The 16,384-nt window shown below is 36.9% G+C and overlaps 1 long non-coding RNA gene across 1 annotated transcript in view; it reads left to right on the top strand.

Moving 5' to 3' along the window:
* Positions 1 to 6,098, top strand: part of LOC130544666 (uncharacterized) — an 805,127-nt gene extending 799,029 nt beyond the window's left edge. Inside the window, exon 5 of the long non-coding RNA XR_008961119.1 lies at positions 3,432 to 6,098. This is a non-coding gene — a long non-coding RNA (uncharacterized LOC130544666). The remainder of the gene's footprint in view (positions 1 to 3,431) is intronic.
* The last annotated feature ends 10,286 nt before the right edge of the window (positions 6,099 to 16,384 follow it).

The following is a 16,384-nucleotide window of genomic DNA, read 5'->3' as shown; positions in this document are numbered from 1 at the left end:
ATTGCAAAGCTGAGATTCTGATAAATTGATTTTAAAAATGTGGTAATGGTAGCAATTAATCTCTTCCTCCCCAATGGTCCCATAGCACTTGGTGTGTGCCTTTATTGGAGCACTTAACAATCTATCTTGAATAAGAGATCCTTATGAAGGCTCTTCATCCAATAGATTGTGCAGCCCTGAGCCAGTAGGCTCTGAGTCACCGTGTGTGTGTGTGTGTGTGTGTGTGTGTGTATGTGTATGTATAAAATTTGGGGTTTTTTGCAATAGCATTTATAATTGGGAGGCGGTAAGTAGTCAATAAATGGTTGTGTTGATAAGAATAATTGGAGTCAAGGAGAGAGAAGCAAATCTGTATCAAAAAGAGGAGAGAGTGCTTGTTATATGCCCCTCTCATTTTCTTCCTTTTCAAGAGAGAGTTGCAGAGGAGTTGAGTTATTAACTAAGTAGTTTCAAAGGTTTTCAGCTCTTACCTTGGAGTGTCTGATATATTTCCATTTCCCTATATCTTTGTTTGATACTCCATTTTGGCAAACTTTTAAGCTTTTTTTTTTTATGTGTTAGATGGGTAAAAAACATGTTTTTCAGTTTGAGTTTCCCTGATTATCAGTGAGCTTAAGTTTTTCCATATTTCTCTTTTTCTATAAACTATATTTTCATATATTTTGCCCTCTGGGAGGCTTGTCTTTTTTTTTTCTACTGATTTGAAAGAGCTCTTTATGCATCCTGGATATTTATCCAGAATGTTAATGATGCCTACGTTAACCCATTTCTAAAAACTATTTCTGTTCATTTTTATGAGGGCAAAGGGGGTAATGTTTTTCTTAGACTTTTTGGGTTTTGTATCTTTCTTAAGGAAGCCCTTCTCTACTACAAAATTATAAGATAGTCTCCTACATTTCTCACAATACTTATGTAGTTTAGTTATAGCACTTTGATCCATTACACATTGAACTTGATGCGTGTCTGAGGTACAGTCTGACTTTATTATTTTCCTAATAAAAAGTGAATTATCTGCACATGATTTAATAGTCCATCTTTTGCTAAGAAATTTGAAATGTCATGGATCCAGTCTATTCCTGTACTAATAATATGATCTCTCTGCCTCTCTCTCTTTCTCCCTCCCTCTCTCCCTCCCTCCTTCCCCTCTTCCTTTCTTTCTACTTTTGGTAGACTATACTTAAGTGTTTTTCTTCCATTTGTACTTGAAATAAGTTGAAGTTATAAAATTCCTTCATCTATTTTAATTAAAATGCATTAAAATCATCAATTACTTTGGAAAATTGTTTTGTCTCTAATACATCTTCTTGTTTATGAACTTGGTATGTTATTTATTTGATTTTCTATTTGATAGTTTTCTTAATGTAAGCCTTGAGCTTTTTAAAAAGATTTTATTTATCTATTTATTTATCTATTTAATTTGTTTATTTAGAGAGCACAAGTAGGGGGAGGGAGACTTTCAGGCAGACTCCCTGCTGAGCAGGGAGCCCAATGCAGGGCTTGATCTCACAACCCTGAGATCATGACCTGAGCTAAAATCAAGAGTCCTATGCTTAACTGACTGAGCCACCCAGGTGCCCCTTGAGCTTCTTATATTAGATGTGTTCTTAGGCATTTTATTCTATTTTTTTATATTGCAAACAAGATCTCTTTCTGTTTTTAAATTTAGTTACTTTTGGCACATAGAAAAATTATTCATAATTTAAAAATACATATTGAGCATGAATGTGTCCTTCCTCCGAATTCTCTCATTTGTTCTTATACATCTCTCAGATGACTTTCTTGTTTTATAGGTAAATAATTGTATATGCACATAGTCACAGTTTTGGCTCTCCCTTTCTGTTATTTATAACTCATTTCTTTTCTTTGTTCTTTTTCATTGACTTGGTCAGCTAGTATCATACCGAATAGTAGTGGTTATAGCAGGCAAATTTAACCTATTCCTACCAAGGTGTCATCTGTTTAATAAATATTAATTTATACTGTGTACCAGAAACAAGTTCTAGTTATTAAATAAGACAAGAATAATTCCCTGCATTAATGGAACTTATATTTTCATAGGAATGATACAGAATAATAATGCCCACAAAAATACATAAATTAGATAAAATATTAGAAGGTGAAATTAATATGGTTAAAGAAGACCCAGCACAGTTGGAAGGGTCAGGTGATAATTGGGTGGTACAGGACAAACCTCAGAGGAAATGATATTTGAGTAGAGCCCAAAGGTGGTAAGAGAGTTAGCCATGTGGACGGATATCTGGAGAAAGAACATTCCAGGCAGAGGAATGCCAGTGTAAAGGCCCTGGTATGAGAGGCTGCCTCATGTAATTGCGCAGTGGTAAGCAGGCCAGTGTGGCTGAAGCAGAGTGAGCAACAAGGAGAAAAGCAGATGAGGTTAGGCAGCAGGTCATGGGAGAAGATCACAAAAGACTATGGAGAAAAGGACACTGGCTGTAACTTTGGGTGGAATGGAAAACCACTACAGGGTTTGGAGACACAGATGACATTTTCTGACTTTTATTTTGAAAGGATGACTCTGGTTGCTGTTTGAAGATCTGGTGACAGGGACCAAAGAATTTGTAAAATCAGGGAGACCATGTGGGATATAATTTAATAATGTAGGCAAGATATGAGGCAGGTCATATGAGAAATGGCCAAAGTATGGATATACATTGAGGTAGAGTACACAAGATACCCTGCTGGCTCAGCAGTGAAATGTAAGAGAGAAACCTCAAGGCTGCCATCCTGATGTCACTTTTTTTTTCTTCTCTCACAACTGAAGCTTGAGTTTCAATCAACTGAGATTATGCAAATGTGGAAGTGGGATAGAAGTTCATTTTTTTATTATGGTGAATTTATGATGACTGTGGACAGCCAAACGAAGTAGTTGGGTACATGGGTCTGGAGTATAGCTAGGGATACAAAATTGGAAATCATCAGTAGGGATCCTGATCAGAACCAAAAGTACAGGGGCGCCTGGGTGGCACAGTCGTTAAATGTCTGCCTTCGGCTCAGGGCGTGATCCCCGTGTTCTGGGATCGAGCCCTACATCAGGCTCCTCCGCTAGGAACCTGCTTCTTCCTCTCCCACTCCCCCTGCTTGTGTTCCCTCTCTCTCTGGCTTGTCTCTGTCAAAATAAATAAATAAAATCTTTAAAAAAAAAAAAAAAAGAACCAAAAGTACAAATGAACTCTTCGAGGAAGTGCAGGTGTGAAAGAGAAGTGACCCTAGGAATGAGTTATGAGGTACTCTAATGAGCAAAAGGGACCAAAAGGAAGGGGTCAGTGAGGTAGAAGAACACCAGCAGAGTGTGTGGTGGAAGCCAAGTGAACAAAATGTATCAATGAGCAGGAGGATCAACCCTGTCAAACATTTTTGATTTGAAATGTATTGGAAATTTAAAATCCCTATTTCAAAAGAAACTTTATCAGTTTTTGTTTTCACAGAAAGTTCTCATGGCACAGATATGCCAGCAGCCAGATGAAGACACCTGTCCCTATCTGCATGTGGAGCCATAAGCAGTCATTTTCTGACTTGGCAGCACTCCTTCAAGTGACATTTCCAACACCACCTAGTGGACCAGGAAATTCAGTCAGGCTGGCGGCGCCAGAGGTGGGCCTGATCAAATCCCTCTTGGCAAATTCTTATTCAAGAAATAAGAAAAAATGGAAGACCCTGGGCATAAATCCCAAGATGCTATAAAGAATTTTTTGGAGGTAACTGCTGATTTGAAAATATGCAAAGTTTTCAAGCTTTGATCTTTTTGGATATGAAGGAAAATAATAAAAATAAAAGGGAAGTCTTACTCTTTTTCTACTATAACTACCCATAGAGAATGAAGAGAATTGAGGAAACTAATTTTAATGACTCAAACCCCTCCCCTCTATTTCCCCTAATTATGTGGGTATTTCAAATAATCAGATCCCCCAAACGGCTTCTAGTTCTTTCCCTTTTCACGGCAGGGTAGTTTTCCTCCTCTCCTTCTTTACCTCCTTCCAACAAATAATTATTGAATACATAGAATATTCCAGGTGCTTAGGACACATCAGTAAAATGTATAGGCATTGTCTCTGCCCTCATGGAACTTAGTCTGGTGGGAAGATCAGCCATCAAATTAAAACTTATACAAAGTGTTATATAATTGCACTAATGTGTGTGATAAAATATGGTACTATGTCATATTAATTTTTAACAAGTCTGTAAGTTCAGGGATGGCTTTCCCAAAGGAAATAATATTCATGTTGAGATAAAAAGGATAAATAGTATATAAAGTAATCCCAAATATAGGAGTCTCCCAGAAAATGGAAATGGCCTATGTGAAGACACAGAAAATAAACAAAACGATTTCTAATATAGTCTAGATTTAGACCCATAGTCAACAGTATATCAAAGTACAAGTGATGCTCTTTCTACAGTCTCCTTTTGGAATCCTATTCCAGAAGAAAAGAGCATACTGTTAAACACCAGAAAAAATGAAAAAAATGTCATCAATATAAACAAGCAACCTAAATGTATTTGAAACCAAAGCTTAGATGATCTGTATAGCTAAAAGAGTAAATAACAACAAATATGCCCAAAAGGGAGTTAATATGGCTGCATTAACATACCGCTTTGAGTTATATTAAACTTTTCTTTTGCGAGAGAGAGGAGGAAGGAGAGAGAGAAGTGCGGGGGGTGGGGCAGAAGGAAAAGGAGAGAGAAAATCTTAAGCAGTCTCCACACCCAGTGCTGGGCTTGATCTCAGGACCCTGAAATCATGACCTGAGCCAAAATCAAGAGTCAGGTGCTTAACTGACTGCCAGTCACCCCTCGATTTATATTATATAAAACATTTTTCTGTCCAAATATAATTATTTGCATCCCCAGTATAGAAGTGCATTTGTTGGGGCGCTTGGGTGGCACAGCAGTTAAGCGTCTGCCTTCGGCTCAGGGCGTGATCCCGGTGTTCCGGGATTGAGCCCCACATCAGGCTCCTCCGCTATGAGCCTGCTTCTTCCTCTCCCACTCCCCTTGCTTGTGTTCCCTCTCTCACTGGCTGTCTCTATCTCTGTCGAATAAATAAATAAAATCTTTAAAAAAGAAGTGCATTTGTTAGGGTATAATTCAGACTTAAAACAATAGAAACTTAAATATGGTGGAAGTTTGCTTTTCTCCACTAACAGTCTAAGAATACCAGAATTAGGATGGTAGCTCCATGGTGTGAGGGCAGATGCTCCTTATATCATGTTGTTCCATGTTCCCTAGAATGTCATCCTCATCTGCATGTTTCAAGATGACCCATAAAGAGAGGGGAAAAGAAATTAAAGGTACAACATTTCCCTTTAAGAGGCACAATCCAGAATTTTCTGATGTCATTTCTGCTATTAAATCATGACCTAGATGGACTTGGTCACAAGGCTGTACCTAGCTTGGGAAATATAGTAATTATTCTGGGCAGCCATATGCCCAAGTGAAAAAATATGAGGAAGTGATATCAGATAATTGGGGGAAACTAGCATTAACCACCACAATGAGAAAGATGAAAAGCATTATGATAACCCAAAAGATACAAGAATGAGTAAGACTAGGTTCCTGACCTGAAGGATGCCAGGATCCAATGGATGAGAGGCAGCAGAAACGTTGAAGAAGAAAGGTAGTGTCTTAGCGATGAAGAAAGTCCATACGTTGATTCTCTGGGGGGAATTATCATTATAGAAAAGATAACAGCTAAGTTATATACTAAAGTATGTGCCAGGTTTCAACAGGAAGAGAAAGGTAACAACCTTACAGGAAGAGGAAGCCATGTTGCAGCAACTTCCTTGATGGATCTTAATATGCTTACTGCTGTATCAACATTTAATTTGTAGTCAGATGATTTAAGGAATCATCTTAATTATGAGTTTTAGTCGAAGTAATCAGTCTTATCCATCTTAACATAAAAGTGAATTCTGAAAGTTTTTGAATCATAACTAGAGCATTCCTGAGTGGCAAGATGCTACTTGATAGACCTAAAAGATGAAGCCAAGATTCTTCTTAAAAGCATTAATCCACAAAGTATGTAGCCATAAACATGACTTTTCCTTTTAAACACATCTCCAAAGTAAGGTAAATAGTGACATAAGATCTGTAAAATAATCCATTTCAAGAACATCACAACTCATAAAAATTGAATTAACTAAATTTTGGCAAGATGAGAAAATAGTGATAATTTCCATTAGTATATTTATGGTTTTAAAAAAGTATATTTTACATACATTATCAGTAGATCCTTAATATAAATTTGTGATATAGGTACAGCTAGTATTATTTCAGTTTTAAGGGTGACACTACCAAAGCTAAAAGGCATTAAGAAAACAGTATCAAATATGAAGAGTTTCAGAGACAAGATCAAAACCAAGACATAACAAGATCATATATTTACTGTTGTGGGAAAATTGCCCATGCATTATTCTCAGGTGGAGGGCAGAAGTCAAACTAACATAAAGGGTTAGGGGCGCCTGGGTGGCTCAGTCGTTAAGTGTCTGCCTTCGGCTCAAGGCCTGATCCCGGCGTTCTGGGATCGAGCCCCACATCAGGCTCCCTGCTCAGCGGGAAGCCTGCTTCTCCCTCTCCCACTTCCCCTGCTTGTGTTCCCTCTCTCGCTGGCTGTTTCTCTGTCAAATAAATAAATAAAATCTTAAAAAAAAAACAACATAAAGTGTTAAATGCTAATCATCTAAATATATTCCCCATTAGCTCTTTCCTAATCTTGCATCATGAAAGGAACACAGGTGCAAAAGTAATTTAAAAACAGAAAGGGGAATGAACTATGAGAGACTCTGGGAAACAAACTGAGGGCTTCAGAGGGGAGGGGGGTGGTGGATTGGGATAGGCCGGTGATGGGTAGTAAGGAGGGCACATATTGCATGGTGCACTGGGTGTTATACACAAATAATGAATCATGGAACATTGCATCAAAAACTGGGGATGTACTGTACAGTGACTAATATAACAAAATAAAAATTAAAAAAAAAAAGAAAACCCAGATTAATGTACTTCTGAGAATTCTAGAAAATTTGGGACCATTCTCTCATTGCCTTAAGTTATGTGTAGGTTTTCCCAAGAATGGCATGCTGGAATATTCTGGTATGAGGTTTATTCTATAAGAGGTAGTTTAATAATTCAATTTAGTCATGATATTTTATAAAAACTGTTGCTACAAAAGAATATTGATAAAAATGTAGGAATAATTAAACAAAACACTGTTAAGTTCAATTAATTGGGGATAATCTACTTTGGTCAATTACTTAAAAGCCTGAATTTAGAATGCTTCAGTAAAATATCACTTCTTTAACATTTTAGTAAACAGCAAGGGGCAATCAAATTGGAAATTCTGAGTATATTTTAAAAAAACTTTTCAATTTGCAGTGCACACAATGCCTAAAGGTTTATTAAATCTTCTATATTCCTTTTTTTAAAACATTTTATCTTTTTTAAAGATTTTATTCATTTTTTTTTTGAGAGAGAGAGAGCACAAGCAGGGGGAGGGGCAGAAGAAGAGGGAGAAGCAGACTCCCCATTGAGCAGGGAGCCCCATGCAGGGATCCAAGGACTCCAGGATCATGACCTGAGCCAAAGGCAAACACTTAACTGACTGAGCCACCCAGGTACCCCTAAATCTTCCATATTCTAATGTATATATATCCATTTGCTTAAGAAATTATTATTCTTTAGATATGTAATTTTTGCAAAGGCAAATTTCAGCCAAGGTAAAAGTTTACAATTTAAATTAGTGAAATAAGTAAATTTGTCATGTATTGAAGCCAATATATATATGATGCCTTTGAAATATGATTACTACTGGTAATAGTTACTGTTCATTGAACTCTATATGCCCCCATCCCATGTACATATGTATGTGCTTATGTGTATATATACATATACCAATCTCACAGTTACACTGAAATGCAGGTTTTATCATTCCCATTTTACAAATGTGAGTGCTAAGGATCAAAGTGATTAAGTGGTATGGCCAAAATCCCATAGTTTATAAATGAGGGAAACACAAGTAATCCCAGGTCTGTGTAATTTTAGAATCCATGTCTTTTCCACTATATCACTATTTCTATATATGCTTCTGACTGTCTCTAAGAAAAGTTGTACCCTCACAAGAACATCTGTGTTGATAGCAGTGTTCTATTTCTTGACTCAGGTGTTAATTACACAATTGTCTGCATTATAACTATTACTCTGTACCCCCTTTTTAAAAAATTTGCTTTTGCCCTTCTCTGTGAGATATAATAATAAAATAATAAAATAAATATTGTGTCTTTTAACAGCAAGATCATTGTGACAAAGCAATTTATATATAGGTTGGATTTTGGTAATAATCTGTTCCTAAGTAAATTGAGGTTGGGGCCTCAATTTACAGCAAGTCATTGGCTGTTGGAATAAGGCAGAGCACTATGGGATGACCTCATTTATGTTAATTTAGAGTATGTAGATCTAGGGTGGTGAAATTGGAGAGTGAGCAAAAGAGGAAAACATTTATTGCCAATGATATGTATCTAGGTTCATTAGCACTCATTTAAACCTCAAAGCAACCATTAACAGAGGTTAATATAATGTCCATTTTAGATGATTTCAGTACATTTCCCACAAGTGAGTGGCTAAATGTTGATTTGCATATAGATGTGTCTGACAACCAAGTCTGAGTAGTTTTTGAAGAGCAAGGATTTAACAGTTAAGAGCAGTCAAATAAACTGATGGGGCAAGCAGTTGTCATCGACTAAGTCAACTATACTGCATTCCTTTTTGAGAATTTACCTACCAGTTATCTGAGATTTTACCCATCAGAGACCTGAAATCTGGAGTAGCAAAAGTGGCGTTAAAATACCAACGGCAGAAAGGGTGGCTGCAAAAGGATGATAGAAGAAGAACAGTCATCTGTATGTAGGCTGCCACTGCCATGAGCAGGGGTATATTGGTCATTTTAGTAAACTGTGTTCTGTGATCAGCCCTAGGTCCAAACTCTTGTGTCTCATTGGTCACTTCAATTAACCTCACTGGCAGTTAGTTTCTTCTTTATGCAAAAAGGGAAGATGTTTGCATGTAAACACACTCTGGACAAGGTAAAGACCTTTACAGACACTAGACATTCTTATTTGGGATTACAGTGCCCAGTTTGCAACAAAACAGCCATTTTGACTATGCCTGTGCTTTTTAAATTGAGATTCATTTCACTCATGACTTCTGCCCCAGTTATATAGAATAAAAGAAAAATGGGTTTGCTGTACCTGAATTAATTTTTGAGCAATCTTCATTGAAATGCACACATAGGCTAAAATGAAGAGTGGAAATAATGAAATTTTTGAAAGCTAAATTTCTGATTCTGTATCCAGCTTTCATTCACCTTCTACAATACGTCAATTTACTTTAGTTCAGGTTTATTGAGTCTTAATTTGGGGAAAGAATTTCTAGATAAGAATCCAACATAATTTGGTACTAGGTTATTTACTTCTCTCACCTATTCCTGCTCAAATTTGTAGTAGTGGTTTTCTTTACTAAAATAGGATCATTTTCCTTATTTATGTGCATCCCAGGTTGTTCCAGGCAAGGTGTAAATAGACTTCCAAGAATATCAACTGAGGGGAAAATTAATATGGAGTCACCACCTTTAAATATTTCTCCGTTGCACTAAAGCTCTAGCCAAAGGAAAGTGGCTGCAAAGATGGTTGTGTCGTTTGCTACTTCCCTTTGACTAACTGCCTATGGAGAATAACCTTGCAATGTGACTAAGATGTCATGAAATAAAGTTTAGAAAGTTATTTGTTTAAAACACCAACTGGACAGTAGGCTGAAGGCCATAAACACAGATACCTGAAGAACAAATTTGCTTTTTGAATCAGAAGCCAGAGTCCAAATATACTGGACCCTCTGAAGCATCTCTAATATTTACACAGTAATCTGATTTTGGAGCTTCCTTGCTTTCTCTTTCCCATTGATTGATTTAGTCACCTACTGGCAACTTCATGAGCTCCAGAAAGGATCAGGAACCTACTCCCCCAACTCCCAGCAAAGCAATTTGTGCTGAAATCACAGAGAATCAAGATGGAAAGAAAGACTTCTTGGTGTGGCCAGTGCACTCCCAGGGAACTGGGGGAGCAGACTGTTCACCATGATGTACTTTCTATTCCTCTGTGCAACCTGGGTTCATATTCCCCCTAGGGGGCTGGTTGAATCACCTTCTTGAAAGAGTCATCATTTTGATAGACTTTCCTGCCAGGAAGTTTTATTTTCAACCAATATTTTGTTTTCTTCATTTTCTGGTTAAGTCTCCTTGGATTATTCTTTCTGGCCTGGGGAAAAAGTTGATATTCTTAATGGTTATCCCTTCTAGGTAGATCTGAATTTAAATTTGGCATCATTTTGACTTTTCTTATGCTCCAAACTACTGGCATGCATTTTCTATGTAAAATGTTTTCTCCTTAGTTTGGGACTTGAATGTTGTTCTCTTGGTAATAAATTTCATTAGTCTTTTAAATGAAATCCAAGGTTTCTTAAACTTGGTATTGCCAAAGCTATTGGGGTTATGATGTTTTGACTATTTCCTTAATGAGATGGCCTTTGCAACAACAGACCCTGTGACTACTTGATTGCCTTGTCACATGCTAAATGTCCCTTCTTACTTCCTGGACATCTCCATTATATTGATAATAATGAACTATCAATAATATTGATAATTACAGTTATTAATAACTAATGATGAAGGGTTCCAGATTTGCCTTTCATTTAGGATGTTCTGTTCTTCAGGCATACCATAATAATAAGTTGATTAGTTTTCACTATCCACACATTCTCAGGATAATGAGTCTGAATTACACTGGAAGAAGATCCATTACTTTTAGGCCAAAAAAAAAAAAAAAAAAAGGAAGTTTAGAGGGCAGAACAACTAACCTATAGAGAGCTCATACTATGTGCCAAACCCAGGAAACTGAGGGAATAATTCCTTGATAGCACCAAGGAACTGAGGATTCAGTGGTAAGATAGTATTTCATATCATTTCATCTTAATAATTCAAGCTAGTTATTATTACCAACTTTCTCCCCATTCTTTCCATTTTATAAGTGATGAAATTGAGCCATTTGTGTGAGACCATTCAGTTGAAGAGGTTAGATTGGATCCTGGATCTGCCTTATTTCATACAGAGTTCTATTATATCACATGGTGCTCTCTCTTCACTTCCAGGTCAGCAAAGCTGGAATGGGATATGTCTCCAGCCTCCTATGGGTGCCAAGTATTTGTGCATGCTAAAATTTCCTGCATTTCCCACATACTTCCATATACTTAGAGGTCCCCTAAGCAATCATTGCACCCAGCTATATGCTGTTCCCAGGTCCCTGGCCATTTTGTCCTCCCTCCTACATTTCAGACTTAATCACAAAGGTAACACCAAAAATTTTCAGGGAAAACCATTCCAAGATTTGGGACTGATATATTAAAGATAAACCATGGCTTATACTTTTTCCTAGGATGATTCAGAGGACCCACTTCTACTAGCTCAGAGATATGAAATAGATACTGTGGCATAATCTAATAAGTACTTGGTCAGTGACTCAGAATATCTGGGTTCTTCATCTGGAGTGTGTGCTAGGGAAAGTTTCTCTACCTCCTTGGGTCTCAGATGAGGTGCTTTGATTATATTATTAATAATCATAGACCTTCTCCTGGGTAACTAACTGTCCCTGTATTCCTAGACCTGTATCCATAATGCAGGAAGTGTAGTCAGAAAATTTTATTGAGGTCAATGGATTTGTTAATAACAGGGAAGGAGAGAAAAAAAGTAAAACAGAAATGGGTATGGAGGACTAGTCTTTAAATATATCGGCACAACACCAGAAACAATATCTCCTTTCCATTTTCCTAGAGCTTTGCAGGTACAGCTCCCATCCACAGTACTTGAAGAAACAGCTCTCATTCTTTCAGCCACTCTGGGATTGGTAACCAAGGAAGAAACAGAAGAAAAGGGTCATGTTATTCTCTTTTATCTTGGGTAAGAACAGCTTTTGAGATAAAAACACTTTGTGGGTTTTTTTCCCTATCTTTGTCAATTTTGTCATTTTGTTATTCAGTCATTGTATGCTTTTTATCATAAAAGCCATTGGGGAGAGTTTTGTGGGTTTTGTTAAATCATGGAACTAGTTGTATGTTAAATTCAAATAAAATCTCTCAAAATTGAGATGTGTTCCTGCCAAGCTATCTTTCAAACTTGGAGACTTTATTGTGTATAGTCAGAATAAAAAGATTAGACATATTTGATAAGACAGTCATGATCCCAGGTAGATATTAGAGAGTAATCAACTTTGCTTTTTTTACTTGAATGTGCAAGTCTTCTTTAACATGAATTCAGTGAAAAGAAAAACTACATAGACCTAGGGAGGGTTAGGAGGATTTTGTTAGTGGGTACATGTGTCTCCTTTAAACTGTTTTGTTTTTAGTTATCCTACATCACGGAAAGCCACTGGAAGGTTTGGTTACATGTATATAGAAATATATACAAATTTATTTATATGTCTGTGTCTATATCTAGACCTACCTTTATTAGTGAAACAGTAAAAGAAAATCTATTCCTGAGATAAAGGGCTCAAGTCAAATTTGTCACACAGTTGAGGGACTTTTTGTTATTTGAATCATCCCTGAATGACCTGTGTACACATTACAAAACCCTAAAGAGTTAAAAGTGTTTGTTTCACAGGAAATTGGAAGAAATTTATGTGCGCAAGTGAAGCTGAAAGGTCGAATGTGTGACTCACATCTATTGACAGATGGAATGAGCATAACATAAGCAGACAGTGACTAGAAAACAAGCCGGTTGTGTGAAAGTATTTTTAGAGACTAATTTCTACCCAGCTGTGTCATCTATGAATGGGAGAAGTTTGAGAAAGTTACCTAGGGGTGTTTCAGCTCAATCAAGTGAAAGTTAATGATACTGATTTGGCTTAAATATTCACTTCAAACTTTGATGTGCAAATGGAGCTAGTATTTGAACTAATATCCAGGGAGATTAGATTGTTCCTTTATTAAAATGAAATAATCCTTTATATTAGGACCTCATGTTAGCGTGGAAACCTGAGGTTGAGTCCCTAAGTCATTCTGCCATTTGGAATACTACCAAATGGTGGATATAGTATAAAAACAAGTTCTTCTGGCAACTTGTATAACTAAGAGTGTCACCTCTGAAGTTAGACTTTGTGGTGTGAGTTCCAGCTCAGCAACTTAATAGATGCATAATTTTGGGCACTTTTACATTTTCGTGCCTCAGTTTCCTTTCCTTACCTATAAAAGGTGAACAATAATATATGTTTCTCACACAGTCACTAATGAGCCTATTCCAAATGACATGCTTTTTTCTAGGTCAGGGGTAAAAATCCCTGCTCTCATGCAGCTCACTTTCTAGTTGAGGAGGGATAGGTAAACAAATGAATATGTAAGAATAAGTATATCAGATGGTGATAGATGCTATGGAGAAAAATAAAGCAGGAAAGTCCTTCACTTATGGAGAGTGCTATGTAGGGGGCTGTTGTGATTTTAAGTCATCTTGAGGAACTGATACATGCTAAATCAAGTAACAGTCAAGTCTCTGGGAATTAATATTCGCCTCTTTAGTGACCCTAACAAGTTAGCATACTTCATACCCGAGGCAATGACTGATTAAAGGATGAGAACATAAAGCCAAATACTCCAATCTATGTGAAATCCAGGAGCTGTATTAGAGATACTGGAAAGATTCTGGGGAATCTGAATCTGGAATAACTCGTGCTGAATATTTTGGCAGCCACGTTAACACCTTGCGGAACTTGAAAATAAATGCAATATAGAGACAAGCAGAGTCAAAAGTAGAGACTATATCCTTATGACACCTTTTGAGTTTCCACCTCAAGTCTTTGACATTTTTGATTGTATAATGCAATAGTTTCTCTTTATTGATTGATTAATTCAAGTTGTGTTTTCTGTCATTTGCCACAAAAACTTTCTCACAAACAAGTGCAATGAGGAGTGGGCACAATTCCCTGGCAGACAGAATTTGCAGCTCAATCTTGCCACAGAGATAACTGATACTACTTGTAAGGAAATGGATTCATTTTTCCAAATAGGTGAATCTATGGTATGGGTGAACCTTCTCAGTTTTCCACCCTGATCTCTCAAGTCATAGCACTAGTCACATCAATGTAACTTATAAGGGACTCTAAAATAAGAAAATATTTGTGCTACAAGGGAATTAAAATTACTAAGTCCAACACCCTCTTGTTTTGGATCAGGAAATTAAGACTCAGAAAAATGGAGAGACAATTCCCCCAAATTATAACAGTACTTAGTGGCAAAACATATTTAGACTCTCTCGATACCTAAGGTCCACCAATGTGTTGCTCTTTCCACTTTGGTACTAATTCTGCCTCCATTTTCTTCCATACTCAGCAACCCTTCACAGGAGTGTATGACCGTATTCCCTTTGCTGAATTCTATTTCCACAGAAGCAGGAACTTTGAAAGGGTAACACAATGGGTAACCACTGCCATCACTGTTGTTACTGTCACTCTATGTTTTGTCGTATAGTCTTAGTATAGTCTTATAGTTGTACAGTCTTAGTACTGATTTCCCCAGTAATGTACTTCTCCATATGACATTTTTATCTACTGGATTAGCAATCAGCTACACCTTCTTCCTTATGTTACACTTTATACAAGACAAAGTTTTAGACATCCCATTATTTTTCTTTGTTGCTGATTGTGTGGTTTAGGAAGCTCATCCCACTAAACAATAAGCTATTTAACTCTACATTTTTAAGGTACATAAGTCAAACAACCATATTCATTATTTTGTCCTTTTAAATATGGCATGTGGTATGTTTGATAGAGAAGCAGCATGAAATACATTCATCTTGTGAAATTAATAAAGAGAAAACTAAGATGTAGTTGGGAGGATAGAAGGGAAAGCCTTATCACTCAACATCAATTACAGGAAGAATTGTCCATTACAGACCCCAGCAGAAGAATCAACAGGAAGGAATCATCAATTACAGGCCCCAGCTGGGAAAGATGTATATTGCATCTCCTACAAGATATTGACTACCCCTGCAACTCAGCCAATGAGGAACTCACCCTGGACCCATGCTTTTCTCCAAAGGACTTTTTGTTTAAAACACCTCCTCCTAATTTCCTCCTTCCTCTCTATGAAACAATGTTCCTCAACATTGTTTGTTGTACTTGCCTACAATTTTGCCATAGCTTGAATGTTCTAAATTGCATTTCTAAATTGTATTCCAAAATAAGCCCATTTTTCCTGTTAAAATAACTTGTAAGGTTAACAATCTCTTAATAGTTGTCTGTGTTTGCACATGCTCAATCCTTGAGGCTCAGTTTCTTCATCTATAAAGCAGAAATAATGTTTTCCCTGTCAACAATCCATGGTTGCTATGAGTTGAAAAAAAAAAAGTTCTATGTAAGATAGAGCTTTCAATGCTAAATAAACTTAATGCTTCATTATTATTAATCATTGCAGAATTTCTAACTGCTGTTTTTGAAATGATGAGTGGTAACTGAGGTCTCGATAAGCACCAGAATAACACAGTGGAACACCTTAGAGGTGCCGGCACTGAAAGAAATTTCTGTGCCTATGAATTTTTAATGAGAAAGCACCTTAGCATTTCTTTTCCAGCTGTGTTCCTCAGTGCTCTCTCAAGTTGCTATGAGAGGTAAGAAAGAGGAAATCCAATAGGACAGTATTCTAGGTTCCTTTGTTTCCCTTTTCACTTGAGTAGTTCACTTTTATTTATCTTTTTCTTAGGGATTCCTCCTGAAACATAGTTCCTAGAAAGAGCTTTTGGGTTTTCTACCTACACTGCCCTCTACCCTCACACGAGTCCAACTTCAGTTAATAGATAATGAAACTGAGGTCCAAAGGAGATGAAAGATTTTCCAAGGTTACTCACCCCCACTTCCAGTCAGGGGCAAAGTATGGATTACAACCTAAGTCCTAACTCTTTGACCTTACCATCTTGTCACCCACCCTCATCCTGTGAATGGGAAGATTTTCAAATTCAGTACTGTCACTTTTGATTTATTTGTTTGGGGGACATGGCATATGAGCTATACTACCACATTGACCCACATGGTACTAGCAATCCCAAAAGTATGGCCTCAAATGATTCTCCTCCCACCATTATTGGCCAGTAGCTAGTTATTATGCAGGTTCAAGATCTGAGCCAAAATCAAGAGTTGGATGCTTAACCAACTGAGACACCCAGGTGCCTGCAGGAAACACTTTTCAAAATTAGAGACCACCTATTATTTTCTCAATCATCAGTAATTTCTCCTAATTTATACACAAATAAAATCAAATAGAATTTAACTTTTTTACATTAAGATCT

The sequence above is a fragment of the Ursus arctos genome, unplaced genomic scaffold (assembly GCF_023065955.2).
Source record: "Ursus arctos isolate Adak ecotype North America unplaced genomic scaffold, UrsArc2.0 scaffold_23, whole genome shotgun sequence".
Taxonomy (NCBI): Eukaryota; Metazoa; Chordata; class Mammalia; order Carnivora; family Ursidae; genus Ursus; species Ursus arctos.
This window is presented reverse-complemented; position numbering and strand designations above follow the sequence as displayed.